Genomic DNA, 17792 nt, shown 5'->3' with positions numbered 1-17792 from the left:
TCTTGGCTATATTGGTTTTGTTTGTGCAAAACTCTCTAATGTAATCAAAATGATCTATTTTACATCCCATAATGCTCTCTATTTCTTGTTTGCTCACAAATCCTTCCCTTATCCTTAGATCTGATAGGTAAAATATTCCGTGTTCCCCTAATTTGCTTAGGATATCACCTTTATGTCTAAATAATATGCCTATTTTGACCTCATCTTGGTATACAGTGTGAGATGATGGTCTATACCTAGTTTCTGCTAAACTGCTTTCCAATTTTCCCAGAAGTTTTTGTCAAATAATGATTTCTTGTCCCAAAACCTTGTATCTTTGCATTTACAATGGTCCTTTATTACTGTGTATTCTGTACCTAATCTATTGCACAATCCACCACTCTATTTCTTAGCCAGTACCAGATTGTTTTGGTGATTACCACTTTATAATACAGTGTAAGATATGGAACTGCTTGTAGGCCCTCTTCCTTCACATTTTTTTCATTGATTCCCTTGATATTCTTCTAGATGAATTTTATTATTTTTAATAGCGCTATAAAATAATTTTGGTAGTTTAATTGGTATGGCACTGAATAAGTAAGTTAATTTAGGTATAATTCATTTTTATTATATGTGAGCCCAGCCATGAGCAATTAATATTTCTCCAATTGTTTGGATCTGACTTTATTTGTATAAGAAGCATTTTCTAATTGTGATCATGTAATTGCTGGGTTTGTCTTGGCTGGTGGACGCCCAACTATTGTATATTGTCTGCAGTTATTTTAAATGGAATTTCTCTTTCTATCTCTTGCTGTTGGATTTTGTTGTATAGAATATATAGAAATAGTGACGATTTGTGTGAGTTTATTTTACATCCTTCAGCTTTGGTAAAGTTTTTAATTATTTCAATTTTTTAGTTGATTCTCTGGGATTCTCTTAGTATACCATCATACCTCTGCAAAGAGTGATAGTTTTGTTTTCCCATTGTTTATTCTAATTCTTTAGTTCCTTTTTCTTGTCTTATTGGTATAGCACCATTTCTAGTATAATATTGAATAATAGTGGTAATAAATGAGCATCACTGTTGGGATGATTTAAAGACTGCTCTAATAAATTATACTGATATTATCATGAAAAAGTGGTTTATATTCACTTTAATGATTGAGTTTTTGCCATTTTGCTCTTGATAGATAAGCCTTTCTTGTCTCCCTGATGTGTAACTAGTTGACTTTCGTGTCATTGACATATACTTCATTACTTTTGAACACTGAAGTTGTAACTTTAAGCCCCCAGTATTTATTCCTTCTTCTTACTTCTCCTCTGCTTTATATTTTATCATTGATGTAAGTTTGGTCACTGAGTGCTCTGGTCAGGCTTTTTATCTGGTATGAATTTTCTGGAAAGTTCAATTTGTTTTCCTGGTATCTCCTCGCATCCTCAGTGGGGTTATGATTTATACAATTATGTCTTCACTCAAAATAGTGAATTTTGTTACAAGTTTGGTTAGCAGTGATAGTCTGCCAAGATAAGGCTGTTTGTAAGCTGCAACCACTGTATATCATCTTACCTGACCCACCTAAAATATTTGGAGATTAATATAGAAAGGTGAAAATAATAGAATTCATTGGTCTTAGAGTTCCCATTTCTCATTTTCTCCCGGATTTCTCGAGTGCATACTTCTGTGAAAATCTTAATGTAAACTGAAAAAGAAATGTGCTATAAAAAGTATCAGGGGATTATTAATAGGAGAGAAGAGGAACTATACGGAGAGAAAAAAATAAAAGAAATGTTAATGGAAATTTTTTGGTACTTCAAAAGATCTGTGACTTCAATGATATTAGTACGCCTACTAAGGTAAAACACAATGCCTTCCAGTATTAGTTATGGTCTTTATTTGTTTATATGTACAAGAAAAAATCATCACCTGGTGGCTAGTTTTTTGATGATGGATGTTGAGTCTATCTTGATTTTGCTGGGCAGATTCTCAGATAGTGGGTGCATGGTCTATTGCTAAGATTATATTTATTGCCTTTCCATTTTGAAAGGACTTGCCAAAACTTGTGCCTGCTAATATCATCTTTAAAAATCCAGGACCTCTCTGAGCCATGATTAGGTATGAAAGTAGGATTTTACTGGAGGTGTGAAGATTATGCTATTAAAAATTATCATCAGGCGATCAGACAATAAAGCTAGAACTGAGAGGCAGAAGATATATTGGTTAAGGCTAAATGTCTCTAATTGGAAATAGATTTTGCTTGTGTTAAGGAAACCAAAATGCAGAATGAAAAAGATAGAACAAAATAATGAATATGGAATTATTTGAAAACCAAACTAAATGGAATGGTAAGAGAACACAGCTTCCCTCAGTGAATTCACTTGCCCAGGTCTGAACAAACTAGACTTCAGGGTACTAAAATAATTTGCAGATGTTGTTGAATGTTGAATGTCTATCAGTGGTCCTTAAGGAATCTTAATGAATGGAAGGTTTATATATAAATAGAGCTGAGCAAACAATCCGCATTTTCATAAAGGGAGAAAGATTTCCATTTGCAGCAAAATAAGAACGAGTAGTAGTGTGATATAGTGTAAAGTGCATCTGGAGTCAGAAGAGAACTGGTCTCAGACACACTTCTGCCACTTCACCAGTGACAAATACTCAAGTTACTTGATTTCTCTGAGCCTGTATCTCCTCATCTGTAAAATGGTTATGACAATACCTGTACAAAATATACAAATACAATTTAAATTATAGTGCAGTAAAGATGACACTACGGATATGTAACTAACATTAATATGCAAAAGACATAGAGATTATAGAGGACTGTGCCCAACATGAGTTAGCATTGTGATGTGTCAATCAAGATGTAATGATTTCTTAGGCCATTTCATAGGTCATGCACTTGGTTTCATGGGACTTTGAAGCTGGATAATCCTGGGACACCAGCCACAGCCTTAAAGTGAGGTAAATTAAGTTGAACGTTACAGAATGGTTTGGGCCAAGTAAACCAACAAGCCCTGTGGATTCATCAGTGTCTACACTTGCTTATCTATGTTCCTAATTATCCTTATTACAAGTTCTCCATATTCTGATCATGAAAATTCTTCACCCAAGTCTTGTGTACAGATTTATCATGTATTAACTTCTAGTTATTGCTTATTGAACTAAAAATTATATTCTCACTTCAGGCCTTGTTAATGATCTTTCCAAGGTCTGGTTTGTAATATGCTCTTCACCCTTTGTTTGCTTGGTTGATAATTGATTAAAACCTTCATGGTTAGTAAGGAATTCAGACTCTGGGCTTTGACAATGAGAATGTTTAGTGTGTTAAAGTCAGGGCACGTACAACCTGTCTTCAGATAACTGAAGGTTGGTTGACATGTGAAAGAGCAGTGTTTGACTTGTCCTAGAAGAACAGAAGAAGAGCAAGCAGGGTGGAAATTACAGAGAGGCAAATTTTGAATTCATAGAATTTAAAAACAAAACAGAACAACAACAAAACAAAAAAAACCCAAACAAATAAAATGCCTCCTAACCACTTCAGTTGTTCAGAAATTCGTTTGGGCTAGTTTGGTAGGCAGTGAATTTTCATCAGCACTGGTGGTCTTTAAGATTTTGTAAATGGGAAATCATGCTTTGGGTAAATCTTTAATTTGATCATCTTTAAGGCCCTTACAAATTTTATAGGTCTATACATCTAAATTATAGAGGGAAGGAAGAGAAAAGTATTGACTAGAGAAAAGATGATGGACATTGTAAGGATTTATGGAAGAATGATTGTATCAGGAAATAAAAGAAGGATAAAAGTAGAAATATTAGAATGTAAGAAAATCTTTTTTTAAAAAATTCAAGTTAGTAAAGGTGACATCATTTGTAAATGGAAAGATGCAATGGAACAAAGACACAGGAGATCTGAGTCTAGCTAAGCTATGACAACCACTAATTGCTTGCCCATAGAGAATCCATGAAATCTTTGTGTGCCTCAGTGTTTCCATCTGCAGCAAAATGAGGCGTAGCAGTGTGATAAAGTGGAAAGTGGATTTGAAACTACTTCTACCACTTAATGAGTGACAAATGTTATTTGATTTCTCCGAGCCCCTTTGTCCTCAGATGTAACAATGGTATTAAAGTAACTATTTTACAAGGTTGTTGTAAGGACCAAGTAAAGTAAGTAAAGTGCTTTGTAAATCCTCAATGTCTACTATTGTTGTTATCTATATTTTTTATTATTTTCTGCCATACCGAGCTCACAGGGATCTTGCTATGGCAAAAAAAGAGAATAGCTTAGAAGCACTTTAGAAGAAAAATCAAAGGGATGCCCATCAATTGGGGAATGGCTGAACAAGCTGTGGTATATGAAGGTAATGGAATACTATTGTTCCATAAGAAATGGGGATGTTATGGACATCATAACAACCTGGAAAAACCTACACGACATAATGCTGAGTGAGCGGAGCAGAGCCAGGAAAACATTGTACACAACCACAGATATATGGATTCCGTGAGGATCAACCCTGACAGACTTCACTCTTCTCAGCAACACAAGGTCCAAGGACAATTCCAGGGGACTCACGAAGGAGAATGCTATCTTCATCCAGAGAAAGAACTGTGAAGTTTGAATGCAGATTGAGGCACACTACATGCTCGCCTTTTTTCTTCTCTTTTGTTTTTGTTTTTTGGTTTTTTTTTATGGTTCTGTCTCTTCTTTCTCATGGTTCATTCCATTGGTCATAATTCTTCTCCACAACTTGACTAGTGTAGAAATTAATTCAATGCGAAGTTATACATGGGAGAAAATCTGGAACTCAAAATTATGTAAAACTATGTGTGGTAAACTAAAAATAAAAAAAAGAAAAAGAAAAAAAAGAAAAAAAATATAAATTGAATGAAATATATCAAAACCAAGTGAGAAATTTTCTGAAATATACAAGAAGTGAAGAAATTGCTTCTTGTAAATAAAAGGACTATGAGAAATATAAGGATTTATAGAAAAAAGGAAAAAGTTGAATTAAATATGTTTATAATGCATATGTGTCTAATAATTTCCAAATACTCATCCCAACAACTGGGAAACTTCAGAGTAATACCTAAAGACCAGTGATAATCATTATTGTTGTGTTGTTATATTTATAGTTATGATTATTAATAAAGTACACATAACTTTCAGGAGGAATACTTGTAAAGAAACCCGGGGCAGAAATTCCATAGTTCACTTCTATAATCCAGCCTCTTGTTTTTTCCTCTTGCTTGTCAAGAAAATATTTAACAAAAGATATTTCCTGTTTTAATTTAAATCTATTTAATCTTATGCATAAAGAAGATGTGGCTATCCATTCGTTGTATAATTAACCAAGTACCCATCCTTACTTTCTAGAAAGCCTTTATATTCTGTCTTTATTAGACTGTAAGCTCCTTGAGGGCAGAGACTGTCTTAATTGTTTGTATTTATATGCTCAGAACTTTGTAAAACTCTATGTGACAATGCTCTGATCATTTCCATCCAGGGAGGTATAAAAGAGGGAGACATAGTCTCACCAGAAATGTTTCAGCTGCCATGAAGGATGTCCTGGGCAGAGCTCAAGGGGCAGAAAAATTTGTTATCGATTCTGAGATCCTCCAGATGTTCCTGTTTATGGATGTCAGTGTGCTAATTGAATCAGGTCCCCACAACACATAAGTGGACATAAGTACATAAGTAGAGAAAGTGTCCTTTACTTTTATCTTATCCCAAATAAGTCAATATTGGCTTAATCTCCAGGTCAGCCCTTAGTCAAATCAAGAAGGATCAGAAGCTTAAGTGTCCCTGTATCCTTCTGTGCATTTTCTCAGTTGTCAAACACTCCCAGATTGCCAAGGGACCCTCCTTATGGGTCCATATCTAGGCTTGCCCTTACAGAAAAGATCTGTTCCTTCTTTAGCTTTTCTTCCCTTCAACCCTGCTCCTTTCCCAAATGTCTATGGTCCATTCCCCCAGGCCATCACTAGTTAATACAATTCATCTATTGTTGTTAGTAGGGTCCAACTCTTTATGACCCTTTTTGGAGTTTCCTTGGCAAAGATACTGGAGTGTTTTAGTACATTATTACATGTTTTATATGCATTTATTTGGGATGATTTTCTCCTCTTTTGTATATTTGCCATTTCCTTCTCTATCTCATTTTATAGATGAGGAAGCTGAGGCAAACAAGGTTAAGTGACTTGCCCAGGGTCACATAGCTAGGCTGGATTTGAAGTCAGTTCTTCCTGACTCTAGACCTGCCACTCTATCTACTGACCACCTAGGGATATTAATAGGTCATATGATTTAGTGATTTCTCTCCCAAACTACACATCTGAGCTACTTAACAACTTTTTTATCTTAATACAGCTAATTAGCAGCTTAGCACAAAGGATTGACTTATTTGGGAATCTCTGAATCCTCTCGGAATTTGTACTGAAAGTATTTGGGGGGGAGGGGTGAAGACATCCTTAAAATGCATAATGTAGGCAGCTAATCTTAGTTTTCTGCTAAGCATTTGCTATTCTTGGTAGATGCATGCTGATTTATGTGATTGTATTAATGACTTGCTTAGGATCACACAATCAGTTAATGGTTGAGTCTAATGTAGACACCATCACTTCCCATACTTCCACATTGTTGCATGAAGTCCCCTGAATTCTATGCTACTCAACATTTATGGGAAGAAGTTATATATTAGAGAAAAAATGGAGATGGTATTTAGATACATTCTGTTTCAGTATGTTTTAGTACATTATTACATGTTATATATGCATTTATTCGGGATGATTTTCTCCTCTTTTGTATATTCAAGATTAAACAGTAATATAAAGTAAAATATCTCTCATTCCTCTAGTGTATTTAAAGCTTACAAATTTTTTTCCTCAAAAAAGACATTTGAAATACGTAACGCAAGTGTTATTATCCCATTTTTATTGATGAGAAATCAGGCTCAGAGACACTGATTGCTCTGCCTATTCATATAGTTGATGTTTGTCAGATCTGGATTCAAATTCTGACCTCTTGACTTGATACCAGAGCCAGTGCCCTTTCCATCGCCTGATGCTGCTACCTAAATATATTAAATAGGCCATAAAATTAAATTCTTCACGTTGGATCCTAGATAGAAAATGGGAACACTAACCATCAATAATGAGCATTTCTCACATCTATAAATGTTAAAATACAGAAACAAACCCAGCAATCAAATATGATGAATAAATACTTCATTTCCAAAACTACTGGTTTCAAATTAGTTTGTTTGCAATTAAAATGTCAATAATTTTTTAATGAATTCACTTTTTCACAGCCTTTACTAAATTCTTTAGAAAGACTAAGTTTTTACAAGCTATGCTATCTGGCAAATGTATAATAAGCAGATTTTAATATTTTAGTGGGGTGTTGCTTTGTGAAATAAGGATTATGTTAAAATTTTCATAATACAAATTAAAGTCTTAATTTTTAAAAACTTGTTACACAGAGAAAAATGTATCTGATTTGAACTGAAATATGTAGTGTCCTTGTATCATGAATTTGGAGACAGTGGATGTATCTTACATTATGTAGAGTTTATAGAAAAAATATTTACTTTATAGTGGTTGTGGTAATGGTATAATGTCCAATGATTCCATATATAGAAAGATAAAGCATTTATTAAGTGCTTATTGTATGCCAAGCATTGTGCAAAATTCTGAGGATACAAACACAAATAATCAAGACAGTCCCTGCCCTCAAAGAGCAGAAGCTTCAAAGGCTTCTAGAAACTGAGGATGGTACTTGGTAAAATGATCTGAAGATGGCATAAAATTGAGGTGAAGATCTAGGTCCAGATTATAGGAGCCCAAGGTGGTCTCAGGGATAGAATGTAAATATTTAGTGTGGAGGAGGTAGGGATGAAGGTCAGAATGAATGAAATATTAGAAAGAATTTTTGTTTTACATGGGTGAAGGTAGTGGTAGAATGTTTTATGACCTGGGTAGCTAGGTGGTGCAGTGAGTAGAGTGGAGTCAGGAGGACCTGAGTTCAAATTCGGCCTCAGACACTTGACACACTTACTAGCTGTGTGACCTTGAGCAAGTCACTTGACCCCAATTGCCCTGCCTTCCCCCCTTCAAAAAAAAAAGAATGTTTTATGACCTGTTATCCAATAGTTACATTTTAAATATTTTTATCTCACTACCTCATTAAAAATTCTGTTTTACCTACAACCCATCTTTTTAAAGACTAAAGCACGAAGCTTTAAAATTATAATAACAGAATTGGATAGTGACCTGTGTCTCCTTCCCATTCACTATTTTGGTTATTCCTCTCTATGATGTAGGTTAGGGAAAAGGGCCATTTCATTCTATATTCAAGGTAGAAAAAATGGGTCTAGGTTGGAAGTATGTATTTGTGCATATTTTAGAAGTTGGGAGACCAAGAGTATATGTACTTAGGTTTTTGTCTCCTGTGGATTGTAGAGGTGATTTTTGTCCATTTTCTTTTTAGATAGTCCATCTTTTTAATAGTTAGGCAGCACAACATAATAATTGAGGTCCAGCCCACGGTCAGGAAGACCTGGGTATGGATCCTGCCTAAGACCTATACTAGCTGTCCAAGCATGGTCAAGTCTCTTTAAATGTCCCAGGCAAATCTAAGATTCTAATACTGTTTTGAGTCACTGTTCTGAATTTTCAGGGGGAGATTCCAAACCAGGAGCTCCCCTGTTTCAATGAAATCAGGGGTCTAGATCTAAAAAAGGAAACCTTTATAATAATAACAGCTCAGATTTCATAGCACTTTAAGGTTTAAAGTGTTTTGAGACAAGTAATGCAAGTGTTACATTATACCATCTTTCCAGATGAAGGAATGAAAGCTCAGAGAGGTTAAGTGACTTTTCCAGCTAATAACGGCAAGGACAGGACTACTTCTGATACTTCTGATTCCAAGACCCCTGCCCTTTCCTCCAGGCTTTGGGAAACATATTGTAGTCATGGGAACCCTGATGTATAGCTCCTGAGAACATGGGAAAATGGGGGGAAGGAGGGAAAGGGAAAGAGATAAAGGAAAGCAAATGTCACATAAAAGAAATATTTGATTTATTTTGCAAAAACTTTTTAAAGAATATCGATTGACCAGGAAAAACTTAGAGGGTTGGTGGATGGGATAATTAATCAAGGATTCTGCTAAGTAAGCTAAAGTATTTAATGGCCTAAGTTACTTTGCAGTAACATCTTTATGACTTTCATGTAATAGGGAATCTATATGAGTGAATTATCATAGCATGCTTTTGCCCTCTTGCCTGAGAATAGCATTTTTTGCCAACATTTCTGGCTTTTTTATTATTTCAGAGAGCAGTTGTAGAAAGAATCTTGAACTTGATCAGACTTTCTCAGATTCATTCCTACCTCTGACATTGCCTAGCTGGGTGACCGTAGGCAGATTACTGAAACTTTTAAGACCCCAGTTTTCTCATTTGTAAAACGAGTCACATGTACAAAATGAGTCCTTCACAATGTTATTGTGAAGAAAGCATTATATAAACTTTTGTATCACATGAAAACAACATTATTGATAGCGACAGAACAATGTTCTGGTTTGCGTTGAACTTTTTTTTCATGACAGCTTCTTACAGTGGGCATCCTCTTACTTACAAGGTAAAAACAAACTTTATTCCACCTCAACAACATACATCAGCTTAGAACAGAGCCAAAGTTTTTTTTTTAATTTCATATCATTGTTTTGTGAATGCAGAGTCAATTACTACCCCCAAAACAATCTGAATTCATACCTTATTTGTTATTTGTAACCTGATTATATGTATGTATTTTGAATTTCTCACTCTTCCCTTGACTATCTTTAATTTTCCACTGCAGTGCATATAGAGCATGTTCAGCTTTTGCAAGTAATAATAAGAAACATAATTTTTCATATAGAACTGAAATTGTAGATGATTTGATACATTCACCTTCTCTGAGATATTAATTTACTTTTTTATTCTTTGTTCTTATTTTCCTACCTTTTACTGCTCTCATTTATTGATGTAGCTGACACAGTTGGATAAGATAGTATATCAAGCCCTTATCTCTTGCCAGATAGATACTAAAGCTCCTAGGAAATTATTAGTAACATTATGACCCTGATGAAATAACTTCATTTTTCCATTTGCATTTCCATAGTCATAAGCAAGTAGTAAAAGGAAGAAACAATTTCTTTGTCAATAAGAAGTTCCCAATTGAATCATTCTTTTCTTGGTAGCAGCTCATTAAGTGTATCAATGATGATGTCTGCAAGAATTTTTTTCCCCTTTGGTGTCGGCAGTAGGGGTGGTCCTATGGGAGGTTATTTTTTAAACCTACTTAAAATTAAACTGAATCAACTAAGTGAAAGTTTATTTTCTCCAAGATCTGCCTATGAATTTTGTATTTGAGCATCTCATTCATTATTGCCATAACCCTTACTCTAGACAATATAGTATGGAGGAAACAGCACTGAATTCCCAGTAAGGAGAGATCTCTTTGATGCTATGCGACCATAAACAAGTCACTTTTCATCTGTAAGACAGGTAAAATAATGTCTGTAGTACCTACCTCCCAATGCTGTTGGGAGGGTCAAATGAAATACTGTATGTTTAAAGAATTAGGTCAATGTTAACTGTTATTGTTAATAATGGTGATGACAGTTACAAAAACAATGGAATAAAACCTCCTCAGAAAGCAAAAAACACCATGGTCTTCATAATTTTTCTTTGCATCTCTAGACACTAACAAGGCAAGTTAAATCAAATTGAATTATTGTTATTCTCTATTCTCACAGCAAGAGAATCCTCCCTTGCCACTCATATTTGTGTTAGTATTCTGAATGAAATGTGGCATATTGTATTAGGAGGGCAGAGTTCATAATCTCAAAGAGGATCATAAACATGTCTGAAAGGTTCAGAACCGCCGGATATAAGAAACTCTCAAAGTAGAAGGCAGAAGAATCAAAACATATATTTAGGCTCCACAGTAACCAACCCATGAACCAGCATCCCCATTTTGACATATTAATGAAAAGTTTCCAGGCCCAATAAGTACGCCTTACAAGAGTAACCAGGAGGCTACAGAGAAGCATGATTGCGTAAAGCAAAATCATGCTTCCCCCTCTATGGTAAAAAGATTACCCACTGGCCTGAAGTCTTTGTTCAGCTTCCTCCCGTAGGTCAGCTCTGCTACTGGCAGCTCCTGCTTCAGCTGTGGCTGTGGCTGTAGCCTCTGGCTCCAACGGGAGCTGCTTTTAACCATCCAGCTTCTGCGGGGGGGGGGGGGGGGGGGGGGGGGGGGGGGGGGGGGGGGGCTAATCTTGTTTTCTCCCTTCTGTACTCATAATAGTCCTTAGTCCTGTCCTGTGCCTCTTTAAAATCTGAACCTGTTATTATTTATTTTTAATTTCTTCTTTATTTTTAATTTACAACACTCAGTTCTACAAGTTTTTGAGTTCCAAATTTTCTCCCCCTTCCTCTCCTCCTCCCTTCCCCCCAAGATGGCATGCAATCAATATAGGCTCTACTTATACTTTCACATTAAATTTATTTACATAATAGGCAAGTTGTAAGGAAGAATTATGACCAATGGGATGAATCACAAAAAAGAAGAAACAATACCAAAAAAGAAGGGGAAAAAAGAGAGCAGATAGTTTGCCTCAATCTGCACTCAGACTCCATAATTCTTTTTCTGGATGTGGATAGCTTTTTCCCTCGTGACTCTTTTGCAGCTCTCTTTGAACCTTGTAATCATGTATAATATTTTCCTGGTTCTGCCTCCCTCACTCAGCATCAGTTCATATAAGTCTCTCCAGGTTATGATAAAGTCTGTCTGCTCCTCATTTCTTATAGCGCAATAATATTCCATTACATCCATATACCACAACCTACTATTATTTCTATCACTATCCTGTTCTCTATTTTTTCTTCTTAACTAGTCATTGTCCCTTTCTCTGCACAAGGGAACAGTGTAGTGTGTAATAAGCATGTGGACTTTTCTATACAATGCTAACAAAGGGTGGAAAGTGATGGGGCCCTGAAGTTGAACTATAGAGTAAGAAAGGAGAGGGCAGGGGCTGAAGAGAATTTAACCTATCATAAACTGCAGAACCCAAAGTTGGTAATAGCATGTGAGTAGGATAATCCCATGTTTCTGTTTGCTTACTGCTTCTGCTATGCTTGGTTGAATGAGTATGATTTCTAGGTCTCACTTAAGGCAAAAGTGAACTCTTTCTATCTTCTCTCTACATTCTGTCATCCTAGTTAATCAATAAAAAATGTATTTAGTGTTAACTTTGTGCCAGGAACTGTGCTGAGTCCTGGGGATAGAAAGAAAGAAAAGCAAAATCAGTCATTTATCTCAATGAGCTAACATTTTAAATGGGGACTATATATAAAATAGGTACATATAAGATGTACATTGTATAAGAAGTATGAGTTACAGAGTCAATGGAAGGTAGTATTATAGGAGAAGGCATTAGCAACTGTGGGAACCAGGAAAGGTCTCCTGCAGAAGGTGGCACTTGATCTGAGTCCTGAAGGAATTCAGGGATTGTAAGAGTTGGAGGTGAGGAAGGAGAACATTCAATGCGTGAAGGATAGCCAGTGAACACACAGATAAGAGATGGGGTGTAATGTGTGAGGAACACAAAAGATAGTATATCTTGAGTATGTGCAGAGGAGTAGTGTGTGAGAAGACTAGAAAGGTACAAAAGGGACAAGACCGTGAAGAGCTTTAAATGGCAGACATGATTTAATGTTTCTTCTCCATCTAAAACCAGGAGAGACATGATATCAGTTGAAGATAATTAATAACAACAATAATACCTGGTATTTATATGGAGCTTTAAAATTTGTGAAACACTTTATATATTATCTCATTTCATCATTGCAACAATCCTTTAAGGTAGGTGCTATTGTTATCTTCATTTTACAGATGAGGAAACTGAGGTATAAAGTGACTTTCCTGGGGTCATACAGATAGTAAGTGGCTGAGGAAGAATCCAAACTCAGGTGTCTATGACTCCAAATCCTGTGCTCTATCCTGCACCACCTAGCTGCTCTACTTTGTCATGCTCAGAATCCTGGGAAACTTTACTCCCCAACTGTTGCCTTAACAGTCTCTCATTTGCCCTACCACCAGAGAAGCTTCCTTTCCAGTCTCTTTCTGATTCATCCTGATAACTTGGGCAGCCATCTAGCTAAAAGCATCATGGAATACCGTACCTGCTTGCTTGGCATTACTCTGTTACTTTCTCTTCTGAGGAAATTCAGATGGCCAACAAAGCAGTCAGAGTTATAGTCCAGACCCCAACACCAGTGGGCATTCTGCATTTGGTTTGTTGATCTTATTTAATTTTCACAAAACATTGGATCCAAACAGGTTTATCTGCCTCATTGAAAACCAGCCATTGTTATATTGGATCTGTGTTCCTTTTTGGAGATTTGTGTTTCCTATTAGACCCCCTGATAAAATTTGGTGCTCCCCACGTTTTCTTGGTCACAAGGTATTCCATCTGACAGGGAAATGATTCAATCAACGTAACTATTGGTAGGCAGTGCTCCCAGTAATTGTCCTCTTCTATCTTCTCTGCCTTAATTTCATCAGCTTCTCTTGCTAGATTTCTCTGCAAAACTTTGTCATTATACCAGCCTAAATTATACCCATCACAACAATGCACACATTTAGCTTTACTCTTTAAAGATACACATACAAACACAGCTTTTTAATGATTCCCAACCAGAATATTCATAAGTATAGAAAGTTATGCCTTTCCAAGTATAACCATAATTTGTACCAAGAGGAATAATAAGATTTGATACCATTAGAAATCTGACAGGAAAAGTTACTAAAACAGAGGAGAAACATTTTAAAACAACATATACCAAGTAGCAGTTTGTAAAATTGTACTATTAAAAACATGGATGTAGGTAAAAAATGGAAACTACCACCTACCGTATCCAATTATAACCTATCAATGGCTCATTGATACCTTATAACCATAATATGTATTTTAAAGAAATTTTCTCATAAATAAAAATTCCTGGGTTAGGGTATAAAGGAAAGGGAAAATCATCACCCTTAGCTGATTTATATGATTTATAATGTACACTTCTGGAATAGATGAACCAGTTTCCCCTAGAAACCAAAGTAAAGAAAGGGGCAAAGCTAAATTGACCCCAGATCTCATATTCCTGTAGAGAGTGCTCCATGTGGCTTGGAAAGCCCAATGTAGACCAGGTTTCTATTCAAGATAGAAGCCAGTTTTCTTTGTCTTTGCTATTTCTTTTGCTTGGGGGTTGAGAAAGGCTCTATAAGGCTAAGGCAAAGCCAAAAGGTATTTGGTTAAAAAATTTAAATTCTTATTTCATTGGCTTATTTGGGGGAACTTTGTGATGATCCTTGATCCGTAAATCCGCCAGGATTAGTATTTTGAGTTAATTGTGATTTTCATCTGTATCTGAGGATTTGTATGTGATCATGCAAAAAAAATGAAAACAAAGTAGAGGGTAGCTATTTATTTCATATCCGGATTTGTGTATTTTTTTTTAGTTTTTTTTTTTTTTTTTTCTTTCTGGCAGGGCAATTGGGATTAAGTGACTTGCCCAAGGTCACACAGCTAGTATATGTGTCAAGTGTCTGAGGCCGGATTTGAACTCAGGTCCTCCTGACTCCAGGGCCGGTGCTCTACTCACTGCACCACCTAGCTGCCCCAGATTTGTGTATTTTTGATCCTTCTCCAAAACAGTCTAAAATCTTAGACCCAGATATCTGAACTAGTCTCATAATATAGATAAAAATACTTGAATCTGGCAGTCAGTATAATATAGTAGCACCATTAGAGAACAGTTGGAATAGAAGGTTCATCAGCAACAGTGTCCAGTGGCCATACCTTTTTTTTTTCTTTAGTGCCGACCCATTTACATGACTGCCATCCTACCCCATCATGTACAATGTTAGTCAGGGATAAAACATATCATTTTCTTGCCCTACAATGCAAAATGAACTAGTAGCAGAGACCAAACAATGATGTTAGCTGCACAACAATTTGACCTTCCTCCTTTTGAGAATTGCAGGTCAGATAAGTGCTTAGCACAAAGGAAGAAATTTAAGTGGACATTCTACATATCATATGTAGAATGAATAAAGAGATAAATAGTTTATAAGAGGAAAAGTATTGTAGTCCAAAATATTCCAATTTCTACTTTCAAGTTAATGTCTTGAAACATAGCAATAATAGCAATAAATATAACGAGAAAAATTCATTAATGATAGAGAATTAGAAGTCTGATAGCACCAGTAAAGCAGAATGATAGGCCATGGAATCATGCTTAATAAGATCAAAAACAGTATTATTTTAAGAGCATATGTGTTAAGGGATTGTAAAATTTCAGAACTGAAGGAACCTTAATGACAGCCTAACCCCTTGCTCCCAGATTAACTAATCAGCTATGAAATGCCACCCTAGGGAAGGACTGTCATGATTTATGTGTGAGTGAATGAAAACTCACCTGCACTATCTCTAGCCAGCTCCAAACCTTGCTTCACATCCCATTCATCTATCTGCCAGGGATCCAGGACCTGCGTAAGTAACTCTTCATCTTTCCTTCTACCATATGTATAACACCACTCTTTTCCTACTCTGGGAACAATAATAAAACCAGTACTACTGGAAAGGCCATAATAATCTACTCTCCATGTGTCTCTGTGACTTTCCCCATCACAACTCCATGCCCAGGCCAAACGCTCACCTATACGTATTGGATCCTCCTATTGGAATGTCTCCTTCTTTAGGGAAGTGACTGTCCAACTTTTGTATTTATATCCTCAGTGAATAACACATAGCCGGTGCTTAATAAACGCTATTTCATTCATTCATTCCTGGTTGCTCTCCTTTGTATGCCTTTTATTTTATCAACATTATTTGCAAAATGTGGTGTCCACTAAAGAACACATACAGTATGTGAGCTGCCTAAGCAAAGTACAGCAAGACTCTCACCTCTTTATTGTTGAAGATTATTCCTCCTTAATTTCTAATTGCTTTATATTTATGTTTATATCTATATCTAGGTACTTTGACTTAGATTGAGTTGACAATCCACTGAAATCCTTGAATTTTTTTCAGATGAGCTGCTACTTACCAGTGGCACCGTAATTTGTACTGATGAAGTTGATTCCTTGAATTCAAGTAGAAGACTTTACATTTATCTCAAAGAAATTTCATCTTATTTGCTTCCATCTAATATTCTAGCCCATCCAGATTTTTTGCTGTCATCTGATTTATTAGCTTACCCCTTCCAGATTAGTTACCAAAAAATTTAATAATCTGTGTCTTTATACAAATAATTTTGTAACAAATATTAAATAGCACAGGGACAAGCATATATCCCTGTGTGATTAACTAAAGGCCATCTTCCAAGTTTTTGGAGGAAAAAAAGTTGTAAAGAACATTAGAAATACTATTTTCAGTTTTATGACTTTGAAATGATTCATTCTTGATATTCAAAACATTTAAATTTTTTTAAAAAATAATTTATTCTGTATCTGTAATCTATTTAGGCAACAGTATGGTATAGTGGGAAAAATGCTAGATTAGGAGTCAAGTCCTGGGTTCAAATCTTTCCTCTGTTGCTTATTATCTTTGTGAACTTTGGCAAATCACTTAACTTCCCTTAGTCTGTTTTCCCAGTTTCTTGAGGGATTTCAACTGGAAGAATTCTGAGGCTTCTTCTGTGTTTAAATATTTGATTGTATCATTTTTCACATTTGAAGAATTACCATGTTTTAATGACATCATTGAAGAACTGGAGAATTTGATCCATTTTAAGATGGAGGTACAGAAAGCTATCATTGTGTAGTTAGGGGTTTCTAGAAATTATATATGTCTGATCCTGTTTGGGCCAAAATTACAATTAAAAATATTTTCCTGTCCATTCATGTTAATATTCACTGAAATTTAGAGTTATGACGCAGTGTGACCTCTGTAGATATTTAGACTTCTAATACAAAGCATATATTTTTTTTTCATTTTGCATATAACATACAAGGGTAGAACACAAATAATAACAACAATCAAAGCAAATACTGGCTGTTAGTGAACACCCACATTTTAACCAGGTGAATGTGATTTCACTAATGATGACTCCCTGTAGGAAATGGAGAATGTCTCTCTATGAACCCCTATACATGCCTTTTGAAAAGAGTTTTAAGCAGTTTTCATGTATATTTTAAGAAAAGAGTAGATGAAAAGTTATCCATTGGTTCACACTATTTCTTTTTTTTTGTTCACACTATTTCTAAATGATTACAATAGCTAATTATGGAGGAAAAAAAACCAAATGTAGAGGAATCTGAGTGTAAAAGAAAAAGGCGGCTACTCATATGAATTTTTAACTGCATTTTGCAAAAAAAAATGGGGAAAAAAGAGGCATACTGTGAGAAAATTTAGAAATAAATCCCTATTTCTGGATCCATCTATCTACCTTGTAAAGGTAATATGGTGCCTCAGATGATGAATGCTGTCACATTTTGATTAAAAAACTAAAAGTCCTCAAAAGGGGGAGGAAGGAGATTCAGTTTAGTGAATTGAACATTGCATCCCTAACATTTTTCATCCTGAACTCATTTAGTGGAGGAAATGGATATTTCATCAGACATGGATTTGACGTTCCATCACATTATGCGGTAAACAGTACAAACGATGTTATAGGAATAAGGAAGCTGGAAAAGCTAAGACAGTAGCTGCTGTAAGGCACTGGTTATCTCATTTAAACAGATATTAAATGTGGGTGCCAGTAATGTGATCATCAGCTGCTTC

The 17792-nt window shown here is 35.6% G+C and overlaps 1 protein-coding gene across 4 annotated transcripts in view; it reads left to right on the top strand.

The window, feature by feature from the left end:
* Positions 1-17792, top strand: part of PTPRM (protein tyrosine phosphatase receptor type M) — a 1028886-nt gene that overhangs the window by 637627 nt on the left and 373467 nt on the right. The gene's annotated exons all lie outside the window — the stretch shown is intronic.

Source organism: Trichosurus vulpecula, chromosome 1 (assembly GCF_011100635.1).
Source record: "Trichosurus vulpecula isolate mTriVul1 chromosome 1, mTriVul1.pri, whole genome shotgun sequence".
Lineage (NCBI taxonomy): Eukaryota > Metazoa > Chordata > Mammalia > Diprotodontia > Phalangeridae > Trichosurus > Trichosurus vulpecula.
This window is presented reverse-complemented; position numbering and strand designations above follow the sequence as displayed.